This window comes from Schistocerca piceifrons, chromosome 3 (assembly GCF_021461385.2).
Source record: "Schistocerca piceifrons isolate TAMUIC-IGC-003096 chromosome 3, iqSchPice1.1, whole genome shotgun sequence".
NCBI classification, from domain to species: Eukaryota; Metazoa; Arthropoda; class Insecta; order Orthoptera; family Acrididae; genus Schistocerca; species Schistocerca piceifrons.
The window spans coordinates 152,449,747-152,463,911 of NC_060140.1; the positions used below are offsets into that span (position 1 = coordinate 152,449,747).

The 14,165-nt window shown below is 43.8% G+C and overlaps 1 protein-coding gene and 1 non-coding gene across 3 annotated transcripts in view; one reads left to right on the forward strand and one right to left on the reverse strand.

Moving 5' to 3' along the window:
• Positions 1 to 14,165, reverse strand: part of LOC124789803 (E3 ubiquitin-protein ligase HECW1) — a 209,438-nt gene that overhangs the window by 81,205 nt on the left and 114,068 nt on the right. The gene's annotated exons all lie outside the window — the stretch shown is intronic.
• Positions 3,370 to 3,444, forward strand: Trnas-cga. Its single transcript has one exon. It is a non-coding gene; the product is annotated as a tRNA-Ser (tRNA).

Sequence of the window (14,165 nt, forward strand, 5' to 3'; positions counted from 1 at the left end):
TTTTTTTCTGACATGCGTTTTCCCCCTTCTCAACAATATTCCGTTGCAATTTGACGTCATTCTGACCAGTAGTGTTATTTCTACAGCGGTTTGAAAGTTTAACTGTAATTACAATCACGCTGTATGTTTCTATGGATGTCGAGTGAAGCCTGCCATAGTCTGCGTGATGTTAGACGCAAGGCCCACCAGATAATGCTATTGAGAACTAAACGTGCATTCAAAATTAATCTCGTAGACAAATTGTAATAATTTACCATAGATAAATGAATTTAACTTCCAAAACTGCTTTCTGTAATGTCACGCAGTGTTCACATAAAACCGCAACGTCCTTGATATTATAGATCAAGAGTACTGTGTTCTCAAAGTATGGGATTAAAATGCTACCTGTTCACGTTCAGGTCCTCTGAAGGCACCGCAGCGTACTCAGAAGAAAGGCAGTTCTAATGCCGGCCCAACCATCCATACTCAGTTTCTGTATTTCCATCTTGTGTAAATGGAACTGGACTGCGGCTGGTCGAACACTTGAAAGTACATACTAACAGCCTTAATTTTAATTAACGATTTTATTTAGCTGTCAGTTTCGGTACCTCACTGGCACCATCTTCAGACCCCTAAATACGTAGCTAGGTAAGACATCTAATCGTTTGTGCTGTTATGGAGACCACTGTATCCAACTGGTTTCCGTAGACTTCTCGGCAGACGTCACACAATTACAGTTGTTGTTAGAGGTGATGATGCCACTGAGGCACCGAAACTGGTACCTAAATAAAACTGTTAAATAAAATTACGGCTGTTCAAACAACTTGCGGGAATGCAGCCGGGTGAGGTCGTCGACAGCCGCCGATATTTCGGCAGGAGCACACCCTGCCATTTTTAAGGCTGCGTTCCCGTAAGTTATTTGGACATTGTATACGTCGGGGAAAACTCAGGACTCACAAAATTACAGCTTTTGGTGTCTCTATTTTCTTCAAGCATCAGTACTCAGGATTCAGTAAATCTTTTAAGGGGCTCCAGAAAGGCTCAAAATCATGAAAAGTTCAAGTTTTACTTTATTGCGTTTCTGAATCTGCAGACTATTACCTTTTAATAGATATATAATTTATTCAATTCCGAAGACTACAACTATTTTTAAATTTTTTTGAAATGTGTTCTACATGGGTGTGACCCACTGTGGCGCTGTTAAACTGCTGTCAAATGGTGTTATTATTAACGTCCGTGTTCATCAGGTACATTTTAGTGATGTGAGATAAAGTATGTGTTGTGGCTAACCTGTGATGGTTCAATATATATCGCTGGTGTGATTGTCGATTGTTTCATGTTTATTTACTCTGTCGTTATCTCGAAAATATTCGTAATGAATTCTGTTTCTTGAGTCTCTGTTTTGTTGAAGTATAATAATGAGTAAAAGTAAAGTTATTAGAAATCCTCTGAAGGCTTTTAAGAAAAGGAGAAATGTTGGAAAGCCAAAGGTATGTGTTATTACTGTAAACAATAAAGACGATAACCAAGTGAGTTAACCTAACCTCTCAAGTACACCTGCCCATAGCAGTCAAAGTGGCAAAGAAAATACTTCACAGAAGAAGCTTGGTTCAATGAGTGAAAACTATGAATGTTTTATTGGCGAATCGGATGTGAATGAAATATTTGATATGTCGGTTCTCAAAGGAACTTTTTCAAACTTTGTAAGATGTATTCATTGTAGTGAAGTTGGTCTGGAACTCTCCATAATAAAGCACGTAGGACTTGCTAGTGAAATACAACTGAAATGTGATAAGTGTTCATACATGACCACCTTTTGGAACAGTGTTGCAGTAACCGCAACTGAAGAAAATGGTAGCAAAATCTGCGAACACAACAACGAGCGATGCTTGCTTTAGACAAGGAACGCCTTCGAGCTGCAGACAGGGCTGTAAAGAGTCTAGAAATACAAGCAAGAGTAAACAGGAGGAGGAACAAGAGGAAGCTGGAGGAGGAGTTTGCAGAGGATGAAGATAATCCATCCTATGGACCTGGAATGCACTAAAAAGTTAATCCAATCTTCGTCGCCCGATTCCCAAAACTTTTATTTTCTCATACTAATTACATGTTTTCTAAGGATCTTCCAAACATATTTGTTTCAAACTTTCAGTAAATGTTACACAGTACCTTCTGCATAATTAAACACAGCCTTTTTCCAAAAAACTGTTTATTTTTGAATATATAAATAAAAAATTGCAAAAAAATGTTGTGAATTTTCATTACAATTGAAAAAAAATCATCTTTAATAACTGAACTAAAATTTTGTAAAATCCCTGTGTTTAGTTGTAGCCCATATTCCAATAAATAATCTGTAAAAAGTTCAACTTCCTACCTCAAATACTTTGTGAGGAAAGATGTAATTTATAAGCGTTATTTTAACATTGCAAGTATAGGGCGTTCCGGAGCCCCTTAAGGCAAACGCCGGGACGATTCCTTTTAAAAAGACGCGCCAGAATTCCTTGCCCACCTTTTACCGAACTGAGCTTGCTCTCCCGTCTCTAGTGACCATGTCGTCGACGGGGCGTTAAATCTTCGTCCCTCCCTGCCCTCCTCCCGATGCGACCCACGGCCTCAGCAGTTGCTCACAGTACGCTGCGGCTTGTCAGGTGCGCTACCGCGCTTTCTGTTAACATCACGTGCCGGCGCTCGAGATGCGGCCGCCAGATAGCGGGGCTGCCGCGGACGAGACGAGATGATATTCGGCGCCTCCACCGCATCGGTCGGCGCGGCCTGTCTAGACGGCCAGCCGGGGGCCACCTGAGCGGAGCAGGTCACACGGCAGTCGCGCCGCCACAAAAAACTCCTCTCACTTGCTGAAGACCACTCCGTACTGAGCTCCCCCTCGTCAGACCTGCCGTCTCGCAGCGCCTGTTTAAGTCACTGTCTACTACCAGGTGTGGAACCCAGACACTCTGATCTGATAAGATTCACGGGGCCAGTGACACAGTTCTGCCGCTGCGCTACGTAACGGAAGGCAGACTGAAGAAAAATAAGGGTACTTCGGACCTAGAGAAGGTCTTCCGCAATGAAGGGTCCCATCAGATTTTTTAAACAAGACCACCTTCCAGAACGAGATTTTCACTCAGCAGCGGAGTGTGCGCTGATATGAAACTTCCTGGCAGATTAAAACTGTGTGCCGGACCGAGACTCATATCAGCGCACACTCCGCTGAAGAGTGAAAATCTCATTCTGGAAACATCCCTCAGGCTGTGGCTAAGCCAAGTCTCCGCAAAATCCTTTCTTTCAGGAGTGCTAGTTCTGCAAGGTTTGCAGGAGAGCTTCTGTAAAGTTTGGAAGGTAGGAGACGAGGTACTGACAGAAGTGAAGCTGTGAGGACGGGGCGTGAGTCGTGCCTGGGTAGCTCAGTTGGTAGAGCACTTGCCCGCGAAAGGCAAAGGTCCCGAGTTCGAGTCTCGGTCCGGCACACAGTTTTAATCTGCCAGGAAGTTTCAAGACCACCTTGCCGCCGTTGTCTGTCAAGTTTATTTATTCAGTACACGATTATATATTTCGGTACGTAAGCGACTGTCAGGTGCTTAAGACAGTGTAAAGATGTAAACTTTCACTGCCGGATTTGTCACAATCGATAAAATACTCCGGACTACCATGCATGACTACAGCAAAATTCCGCTTCCGCAGAGTGGCGTGACGTAACATTGTTTGGAATACGCGAGCGCAACTGGCCGTTGTCGACTGCCGTCATCCGCTGTTACTATCATCCCACCATGGAAGACACACATCTTCTTCAGCACCAGAATCCAAATTCCATTCAGTTTCACGCCCTATTTCCTCCTATTAAAACTCCTTGGATATTTCACAATCTCTATGGCCTCTCTTTATAGCCTTTTGTGGTATCCGTTTGTGGCTGCCAGTACTTGAGTCCTGTCAAAATGAATGTGGTGGTGTCCTGGCTGTAAAGCATGTTCCGCAACAGCTGATTTGTCAATGTCTCCTCTTCTACAATTGTCCTTGTGCTCTTCGAGTCGTTTTTTGACAATTCTTTTTGGAGTACCCACTTACACTTCCCCACGACTACGCGGAATCCTATAAATGCCAGCTTTTCCCAGCGGTCAGCGAGCATCTTTCTCTGAGTTTAGCTGATCTTGTATCTCCCGTATGGGTGTGTAAATTACCGCGATGTTCCACTTTCTCAAGATTTTTTCCATGCGATCAGTCACGTCTCTAATGAATAACAGGAAAACTTTCGATTTCACCGGCGCTTGAGCATCACTATGATTTCTACGCGGTGCTCTTAACCCTCTTTTCACTTCAGCGAACAAATAACCATTCTTGAGCAATGCAGTGGTGGGATGTTCTAACTCTGCGTCAAACAGCTCTCGTTCACAGATTTTCTTTGCTCTATCCGCCAACGTTTTTATGGTTCCCCTAGAACTTAGAACTACGAAAAACCTAACTAACCTAAGGACATCACACACATCTATGCCCGAGGCAGGATTCGAACCTGCGACAGTTGCGTTCGCGCGGTTCCAGACTGAAGCACCTAGAACCGCTCGGTCACAGCGGCCGCCTTGCTTTTGTTGCGGGTGGTGGTTCGAATCTCGGTGTAGGTAGCGGTCTGTGTGCGTGGATTTTGGGTAAACTGTGTGGCCCAAGCTACCATCTTCTTTCTTGAAAACTAGGACATCGGGTTTTAAAGTGAAATCCCTTCGACCACGACATAATATCCCGGAATATTTTATTAATTGTGCTTAAGACAATGCCTCATATAAGTTAAAAATAACCATCAATTATAGCAACAAAGAGATAATTGTTTAATGATAGAGTACTTTTGACACTAACTCTGTTTTAACCACATGACAATCGCTTAAGTGCCGAAATTGCAGTCGTGTACTAAAAATTAAAAGAGCTGCAATGGATTGTTCAAAATGGCTCTGAGCGCTATGGGACTTAACATCCGAGGTCATCAGTCCCCTAGAACTTAGAACTACTTAAACGGCAGGATTCGAACCTGCGACCGTAGCAGTCGCGCGGTTCCGGACTGAAGCGACTAGAATCGCTCGGCCATCGCGGCCGGCTGCAATGAATTGGAAATAACAGGGAATCAGTTGCAAAATAATGGTTTGTTAAACCTTGACCATGGGTTCGATAGTTTTGAAACTGTCTTCTTCAGTAGATATTGTAGGTAGAGTCACGTATTATCTATGTCAAATCTGGAGGTCGTTGATTATGTCTAACACATGTGCGTCTCATCTACCTAATCACCATTTAAAATACGTGATTTAAAAGCCTTAGGTCTCTACTGTAGAGCTTTGTCTTAGAACTTTATCAAATACCACACATTTGACAATGGATCCAACAACGTGTAGAGTGCCACTTGAAAGATCTGTATTTATATGTATGACATTTATACATAAAAAGTGGCATCGGATCCTACAAATCGTATGTATGCCACGTAGAGAGCCAGTCGGCGCATTTACTCTGCATTTGAGGTGTTGCCATAGATTTCTTTTCTTTTAAACATTTTCTGATATGTAAGAATATCTTCCTTAACTAAGTGTCACAGGCACAAGGTTTACTGCAATAAAAAGAGCCGAGTAATTAAAACCACAAATGTAGTAAAGTGTTATGATGTGGGTTTAAACTTTTGGCGTGGCTGGAGCAGCAACCGTAGGATGAAATCTTCTTTGTGAAAATAATAAGCAGCCAGTCATCTCCAAAATCGGAAGTTTATATAAACCCCTTTACTATAATTTCAATGTTTATAAAAAAAGTCTACTTCAGAAGGAAATAGTGACAGCCTAAACAGATTAGCAGTGAAAACATGTTAAGATATATAGTGAACGTATATATTGAGAAATATAGGCTGTCACTGTTTCGCTATTAACCTGTTTAGGCTGTCGCTGTTTCCTGTTGAAGAAGAGGTCTTTCGTAAACGTTGAAACCATATTAAAGGGTTTAAATAAACCTTAATGAAGATAAGTGTAAATGTCGTGTGACTAGGGCCTCCCGTAGGGTAGACCGTTCGCCGGGTGCAAGTCTTTCGATTTGACGCCACTTCGGCGACTTGGGCGTCGATGGGGATGAAATGATGATTAGGACAACACAACACTCCGTCCCTGAGCGTAGAAAATCTCCGACCCAGCCGGGATTCGAACCCGGGCCCTTAGTACAAGAAGATATTGTGATGGGCTTGCTTTAAACTAAAAGAGTTTCTTTCTAATATGAAAGTGGTTTTCTGTAAACAAAAACCACACAGCACGCCACACATGTCGTAAAGGTTCATTTGAATGCGGTCGTACGTCACTGGAGGTTATCAAAGCCTCATGTCGCACCAGTATGTCACATGTAACTGCTGCCACAGGCAATAATGAAAAATAAACATAGGCCTACAACTTACGTTCCGATTGGCCGGGTACGTAAATCATGGAACTATCGTACAGTCGCTGTTTGCCCAAGTTTGGTTCAAATGGCTCTGAGCACTACGGGACTTAACATCTGAGGTCATCAGTCCCGTAGACTTAGAACTACTTAAACCTAACTAAGGACATCACACACATCCATGCCCGAGGAAGGATTCGAACCCGCGACCGTAGCAGCAGTACGGTTCCGGACTGAAGCGTCTAGAACCGCTCGGCCACAGCGGCCGGCTTGCCCAAGTTTGCTGAGGGCAATTCTATCAGATTACGAGACAAACGGTTGCATCCAAACAGGAGGCCTGGCTTCCACACGGCACACCTCCAGATCTTCTATCGAAAGCTCTGGATCAAGCAGTGCGCTACGCGTGTGATGCTGGTGCTGTAGGCGTTTGTAGCGCGTGGCGGCAGGCGGCACCCACCAGGGTCGTTGGGGTGAGACAGTGAAAGGAAACTAGGAAATTCCTCAAGGTGTAAGATAGCGTACAGTTTTATTTCTTCAAGGTCTTCATCAGAGTCCGCAACAAACAAAACAAAATTTTCGAACTAACGCTATTGCTCTCAACGCTCTTTTACGTGGGGCACCTCTCACCTCCTGCCTGCAAAGTTCATTGGCGTAATAAAATGACTGACCATGTCGAACATACGTAGCCGTCCAGCTAATAATGCACTTCGTTAAACACTTGTGTTTAATATACACTCCTGGAAATTGAAATAAGAACACCGTGAATTCATTGTCCCAGGAAGGGGAAACTTTATTGACACATTCCTGGGGTCAGATACATCACATGATCACACTGACAGAACCACAGGCACACATAGACACAGGCAACAGAGCATGCACAATGTCGGCACTAGTACAGTGTATATCCACCTTTCGCAGCAATGCAGGCTGCTATTCTCCTATGGAGACGATCGTAGAGATGCTGGATGTAGTCCTGTGGAATGGCTCGCCATGCCATTTCCACCTGGCGCCTCAGTTGGACCAGCGTTCGTGCTGGACGTGCAGACCGCGTGAGACGACGCTTCATCCAGTCCCAAACATGCTCAATGGGGGAGAGATCCGGAGATCTTGCTGGCCAGGGTAGTTGACTTACACCTTCTAGAGCACGTTGGGTGGCACGGAATACATGCGGACGTGCATTGTCCTGTTGGAACAGCAAGTTCCCTTGCCGGTCTAGGAATGGTAGAACGATGGGTTCGATGACGGTTTGGATGTACCGTGCACTATTCAGTGTCCCCTCGACGATCACCAGTGGTGTACGGCCAGTGTAGGAGATCGCTCCCCACACCATGATGCCGGGTGTTGGCCCTGTGTGCCTCGGTCGTATGCAGTGCTGATTGTGGCGCTCACCTGCACGGCGCCAAACACGCATACGACCATCATTGGCACCAAGGCAGAAGCGACTCTCATCGCTGAAGACGACACGTCTCCATTCGTCCCTCCATTCACGCCTGTCGCGACACCACTGGAGGCGGGCTGCACGATGTTGGGGCGTGAGCGGAAGACGGCCTAACGGTGTGCGGGACCGTAGCCCAGCTTCATGGACACAGTTGCGAGTGGTCCTCGCCGATACCCCAGGAGCAACAGTGTCCCTAATTTGCTGGGAAGTGGTGGTGCGGTCCCCTACGGCACTGCGTAGGATCCTACAGTCTTGGCGTGCATCCGTGCGTCGCTGCGGTCCGGTCCCAGGTCGACGGGCACGTGCACCTTCCGCCGACCACTGGCGACAACATCGATGTACTGTGGAGACCTCACGCCCCACGTGTTGAGCAATTCGGCGGTACGTCCACCCGGCCTCCCGCATGCCCACTATACGCCCTCGCTCAAAGTCCGTCAACTGCACATACGGTTCACGTCCACGCTGTCGCGGCATGCTACCAGTGTTAAAGACTGCGATGGAGCTCCGTATGCCACGGCAAACTGGCTGACACTGACGGCGGCGGTGCACAAATGCTGCGCAGCTAGCGCCATTCGACGGCCAACACCGCGGTTCCTGGTGTGTCCGCTGTGCCGTGCGTGTGATCATTGCTTGTACAGCCCTCTCGCAGTGTCCGGGGCAAGTATGGTGGGTCTGACACACCGGTGTCAATGTGTTCTTTTTTCCATTTCCAGGAGTGTATATACATACACAGAGAGATAATAAAAGTCCAGCGATACCTCCTAATGTCGTGTCTGACCTCTTTTTGAAGTGCAGCAACTCGACATGGCATGAACTCAACGAGTCGTTGGAAGCCCCGAGCAGAGATACTGAGCCATGCTGCCTCTATAGCCGTCCATAACTACGAAAGTGTTGCCGGTACAGGATATTGTGAACGCGCTGACTTTTCGATTATATCCTACAAATATTCGATGAGATTCATGTCGACCTATCTGAATGGCCAAATCATTCGCTCGAATGGTCCAGAATGTTCTACAGAGCAGTCGCGAAGAATTGTGGGCCAGCGACATGGCGTATTGTCATCCATGAAACTTTCATCGTTCTTTGGGGACATAGAGTCCATGAATGCCTGCAAATAGTCTCAGTTGGCTCAGTTGGACCCAATCCATTCCAGGTGAACACAGCCCACACCGTTATGAAGCCACCACCAGGTTGCACAGTGCCTTGTTGACAACCTAGGTCCACAGCTTCGTTGGGTCTACGGGGCACACTCGAATCAACAGGTCTTAGCAGCTGATATCTGGACTCATCTGACCAGGCCACGATTTTCCAGTCATCTAGGGTCCAAACAAATGGTCACGATTCCAGGAGTGTTGTTGCAGGCGATATCGTGCTGTTAATAAAGCTACTCGCGTCGGTCGGCTGCTGCCACAGCTCATTAATGCCAGATTTCACCGCACTGTGCTAACGGAGACGTTCGTCGTACGTCCCACATCGATTTCTGTGGTTATTTCATGCAGTGCTGCCTGTCTGTAAGCACTGCAACGCTACGAAAATGCCGCTACGCACGGTCGTTAAGTGAAGGCCGTCGGCCACTGCGTTGTCCTTGGTGAGAGGGTAATGCCTGAAATTTGGTATTCTCAGCACACTCTTGACACGGTGCATCTCAGAATATTAAATTTCCGAACGATTTCCGAAATGGAATATCCCATGCATCTAGCTCCAACCACCATTCCGTTCTAAGACTGTTAATTTCCGTCATGCGGAAGACCTTTCACATGAAACACCTGAGTACAAATGACAGCTCAGCCAATGCACTGCCATTTTATACCTTGTGAACGCGATACTATCGCTGCCCCATGACTATTTACAGTTCAGTGTAAAGATTATTCAAACTTTCTGCACAGGCTTTCCAACAGAAAGCTATATCTGGCATAAGTATTTAAATTCAATTTTGGGGTCTTTGCTGACAGTCGGTTATTAACCACTGTGTTCTTCAAGCGATTACAATGGTGTGCACTTATAGTTTATAATATCTGCTAATGAAGAACTATCACGATCGCAGACAGCTGTGAAAACAAGCCCCTTTCAATTCAGGGCAGCTGTGCATTAATATCTAAAAACGATTGCTACAGATTATATCCTTCGCCAGGGTCAATATGTGTTGACGGCTACCAACTGTTTTGTGATTAGCAAGTCAACATCATCGTAACCATCATCAGGCATTTGACATCTAGTGCTGCCTAGACGCTTCCACTACACTTTTCCATTGATTACAGCCTTCAGCGATTTAAGTCCATGATGGTCAGGCAGATTTTCTAATAACTTCTAACCATGTTCCAATAGGTCTCTCGATCTTTTCTTATCACTGGAGTCCGACAAATTAGTTCCTTCGTCCCTCTAGCCTTCGTCGTAGCCGGACAGACTGACCGAGCGGTTCTAGGCGCTTCAGTCTGGAACCGCGCGACCGCTACGGTGGCAGGTTCGAATCCTGCCTTGGGCATGGATGTGTGTGATGTCCTTAGGTTAGTTAGGTTTAAGTAGTTCTAAGTTCTAGAGGACTGATGACCTCAGCCGCGCGGGATTAGCCGAGCGGTCTGGGGCGCTGCAGTCATGGACTGTTCGGCTGGTTCCCGCGGAGGTTCGAGTCCTCCCTCGGGCATGGGTGTGTGTGTGTGTTTGTCCTTAGGATAATTTAGGTTAAGTAGTGTGTAAGCTTACGGACTGATGACCTTAGTAGTTAAGTCCCATAAGATTTCACACACATTTGAACATTTGAACAACTGATGACCTCAGATATTAAGTCCCATAGTGCTCAGAGCCATTTGAACCATTTTTGAACCTCCGTCATAATTACGTCACCCAATTACTCGGTTCCGTAATCCATTGATTTGTTTTCTTGTTTCCCACGATTGCTTCCTGAGCTACAAGTCAGCAAGTTTCACACTAAATATTCATATATTATGCAGTGTAATTGATTGTCCTTGCATGACCGACAAGTACGGTTACAAAAATTTCCAAACCCCTGTGAAAATAGTCTATTTTCGTTTGTCATTTATGTAACTTAATAAAGAGTGATAAAAACCTTGTTGATATTGAACCAAGTCTCTCAACGTTGGAGCTCCTTCACGCCACACTTCAGCTGTTATCAAATTTTCTCTCTCTCCTCTGTGAGATGTTTGGTTTCTCAGTAGGAATAGTTGCTTGGCTGCAACACATTCTGGTCGCTGTCATTACCTTGACGTTATGTCGCTTCAGGAGAGCCCAAAGGAACGCGTTACTACAGGGCAGTATTTTAGCTCCTCTGGTATTGAATATTTCCACCAGCCTCTGCGTAATAACACACGAAGTTTCATGTATGCTGATGACCTCGTCCTATCTTCTCCGAGTGAGATCTTTGAACAGGTGGAACTATATGTTAACGCTGCTTTCGAGGAGTTTGGTAAATACTGCTGTAAGAACCAGTTAAAACCAATTCGCAGCAGAACCCAAGTGCGAGCGTCGCTTCTGAGGAACAGACAGGTTCTCAGGAAACTTCGAGCGATTTGAAGAGGAGTGGAGTTGCAATACAGTTCCCAGCTCAGATCTCTTGAGTGTCATTCTTCACTGTACAGTGACTTTCAAGCATGATTGCCTGAATGTAAAAAAATTAAGAAAAGGTCTCTGCAGGAAATAACATATTGCGCAAAATTACGGAAAAATAAACAGCAGCAAAAAAATTAAAACTACAACTCTATCTTTGTGTTAAGTAGCAGGTGCATATGCTATCCCAGTTCGGTACAATTCTGCCCATGCTAAACAAGCAAACCGCTTTCTTAATGAGTCCTGCAGACTCATTATTGTATGTCTGAAGCCCACACTGCAAGGTAAATTTCACTGTTCAGCTGGAATTACCTCTCCAGACATCAGGCATGAAGTAGCTGCATGCAGAGAAATGTATAAGATGTCTGCCTGCGATGAACTCCCATTATATGGCCACCATACTTCTCCTTCAAGACTTTCGTCCAGTAAAACAAGTTTCATGAAGGCAACAGGTAACATTCGCCAACAGATGTGTTCACGATTATCTATGAGGAAGACGAGCTCTGAATGTCATCGGAAAATGTAGCTGCTGGTTTCATTGAAAACTGGCCCTTAAGGAAAACTCTGAACAGGCTGAGAACAGGGGTTGCATGTTCAAAAGACAATTTATAGAAATGGAGTTATTCAATTTGCAGAAATGGCGTTATTCCACATCATTAACTCTTTGTGTCTGTGGAGTTCAACAGAAGTGGAGTTATTCCGCACCATGAACTCTTTGTGCCTGTGGAGTTCAACAAACTACAGAAACTTATATCAATGTACACATGCCCTGCCAGATGTACCACTGATGGCCTGATGTTCATAAGCTCAGAAGTCGTAATGATTGCCAAATACTGGGCTAAAGTTGCTTTAGATTGACATTTTTATTTCTTTTGTATCAGAATTCTTCAAATTAGCATTACTTCCTAAGTGACTCTGGAGTTCACAAAACTATACCAATGTAGACTATTTCCTGCAAGAAGAAAGACTGCCTTCAGATTTTAAAGTAGCAATTAGTTTATAAGTGCTGTTATATATATATATATATACATATATATATATATATATATATATATATATATATATATATATATACACATATATATATAATATAAAGGCACATTTGGATGCCGAGCGTGAGTTTCCTCGGAAACGCGAAATATTAATTAAATAAATAATCAGTGACAAATAAATAAAGCCTATGGCACACAACTGCAGCGCTGTGTCGCTGATAAAACAAAAGCACAATTACGTTACTCTTATGTTTGATTAAGAAAGGGAGAGCTCTGGTTGAAGTGGTGCGAGAAGCACGTATTTTATTTTATTGTCTGGCACACCGCCATATTTCATGTTATAGAAGAATACTGCGAGTTGCAACCACACTAGGCACTCGATTCTGTAAAGAATTTATATTTATAAAAGTAAGTAGGATTATGAACTGTAGGCTTATTCATTGAATATATCTGATTTAACTAACTGTGTAACTTTTTTATGTTTAGTAGATAATCATCTCTGTACGACGTATTGGCATGGCTGGCAAATTATTGTAATATTGAGATTTAGATTATGAGTCCGCACCTACCGCAGCAGTCTTTGGAAACGATTTAATTACGAAGTCCGATTATTCAGTTTTATTTCACGGTCAACTACGAGTAACATTGCCTTTACGAAAAAGCCATTGTCAAGCGTCTCATACCGAATAATTAAACGTCCACGTTCCAGATAAGCAAATACAATTGCAATCACAATCACCATCATACAGATAGAATAATTAACATATTCAAAATAACATTTTTTTATTTATTTTATTTATTTTATATTGGCGACTGCGTGTCGGACTTGTTATTTTGTCATTTGTTACATTGTTCTCTTTGTTTCATGTAAAAAATCAACTTTCTGGACCTGGACGTCAATGTATGAGAGAACAAAATCTGAAGATATTTTCCAATTCTGAAATTTTGCGGGAAGACGCAATGAAACTTCCAGCAAAATAAGGTAAGACGCAGCATCTTTGCATTAGCAGGCTTGACCAGACGTATAATTCAGTGTATTAGCTTTTCAGTAAATTCTGTAGTGTTTCTTTTCCGCATAACAGTTTCAGTGATAAATTTCATTCTCAGTACTTTTCCCTAAACAATAACGTATGCAACAATACCAATACACGAGTGTACAATATGGCCGACTTCTGTACGATATCATGTAACATGGCTAGCAGCCATTACCAATAATCTCAAATTCAGTTTATATTTTTAAATTAACAGACAGCCATTGTTGCTACGAGCGATTCATGCTCAACTACATTTTATTTTAAAATCTGTGTCAAAAATTTTCTTGAAACATATATCACGTGTGGCATGGTAATAACTAGAAAACAATACGCAAAAATGGAACAGCAAGGACGTACTATTCAGGCGCAATCCGACTCGGACGTGAGACAAGTGTTAGAAAATGACTTTACGACAGCAACCGGTAGTGACGATTCATCAAACATTGACGCAAGTGTTGACGAAAATTTTGACAATAGGCCGTCCACTACAAAAACTTCAAAATCTCAATCAGAGCCCATGTTAATGCATGACGTCACGTCTAATGACGCGGCGGGGGCAGAGACCTTGCAAACGGTAAACATTGCCGACATGTTACAAATGCTAGTGAAACAAAACGCAGGAAATATGGCAACCATAAGGAAACAGAACGCCGAAAACATGGCAACCTTAAAGGCACAATTAGAGACACAAAATGAACAGTTAAAAACACAAAATGACGAAATCAAATCTGATCTCATAGCAATCAAGATAGGTAATGACACTTTGTGTAAACGTATGGAACT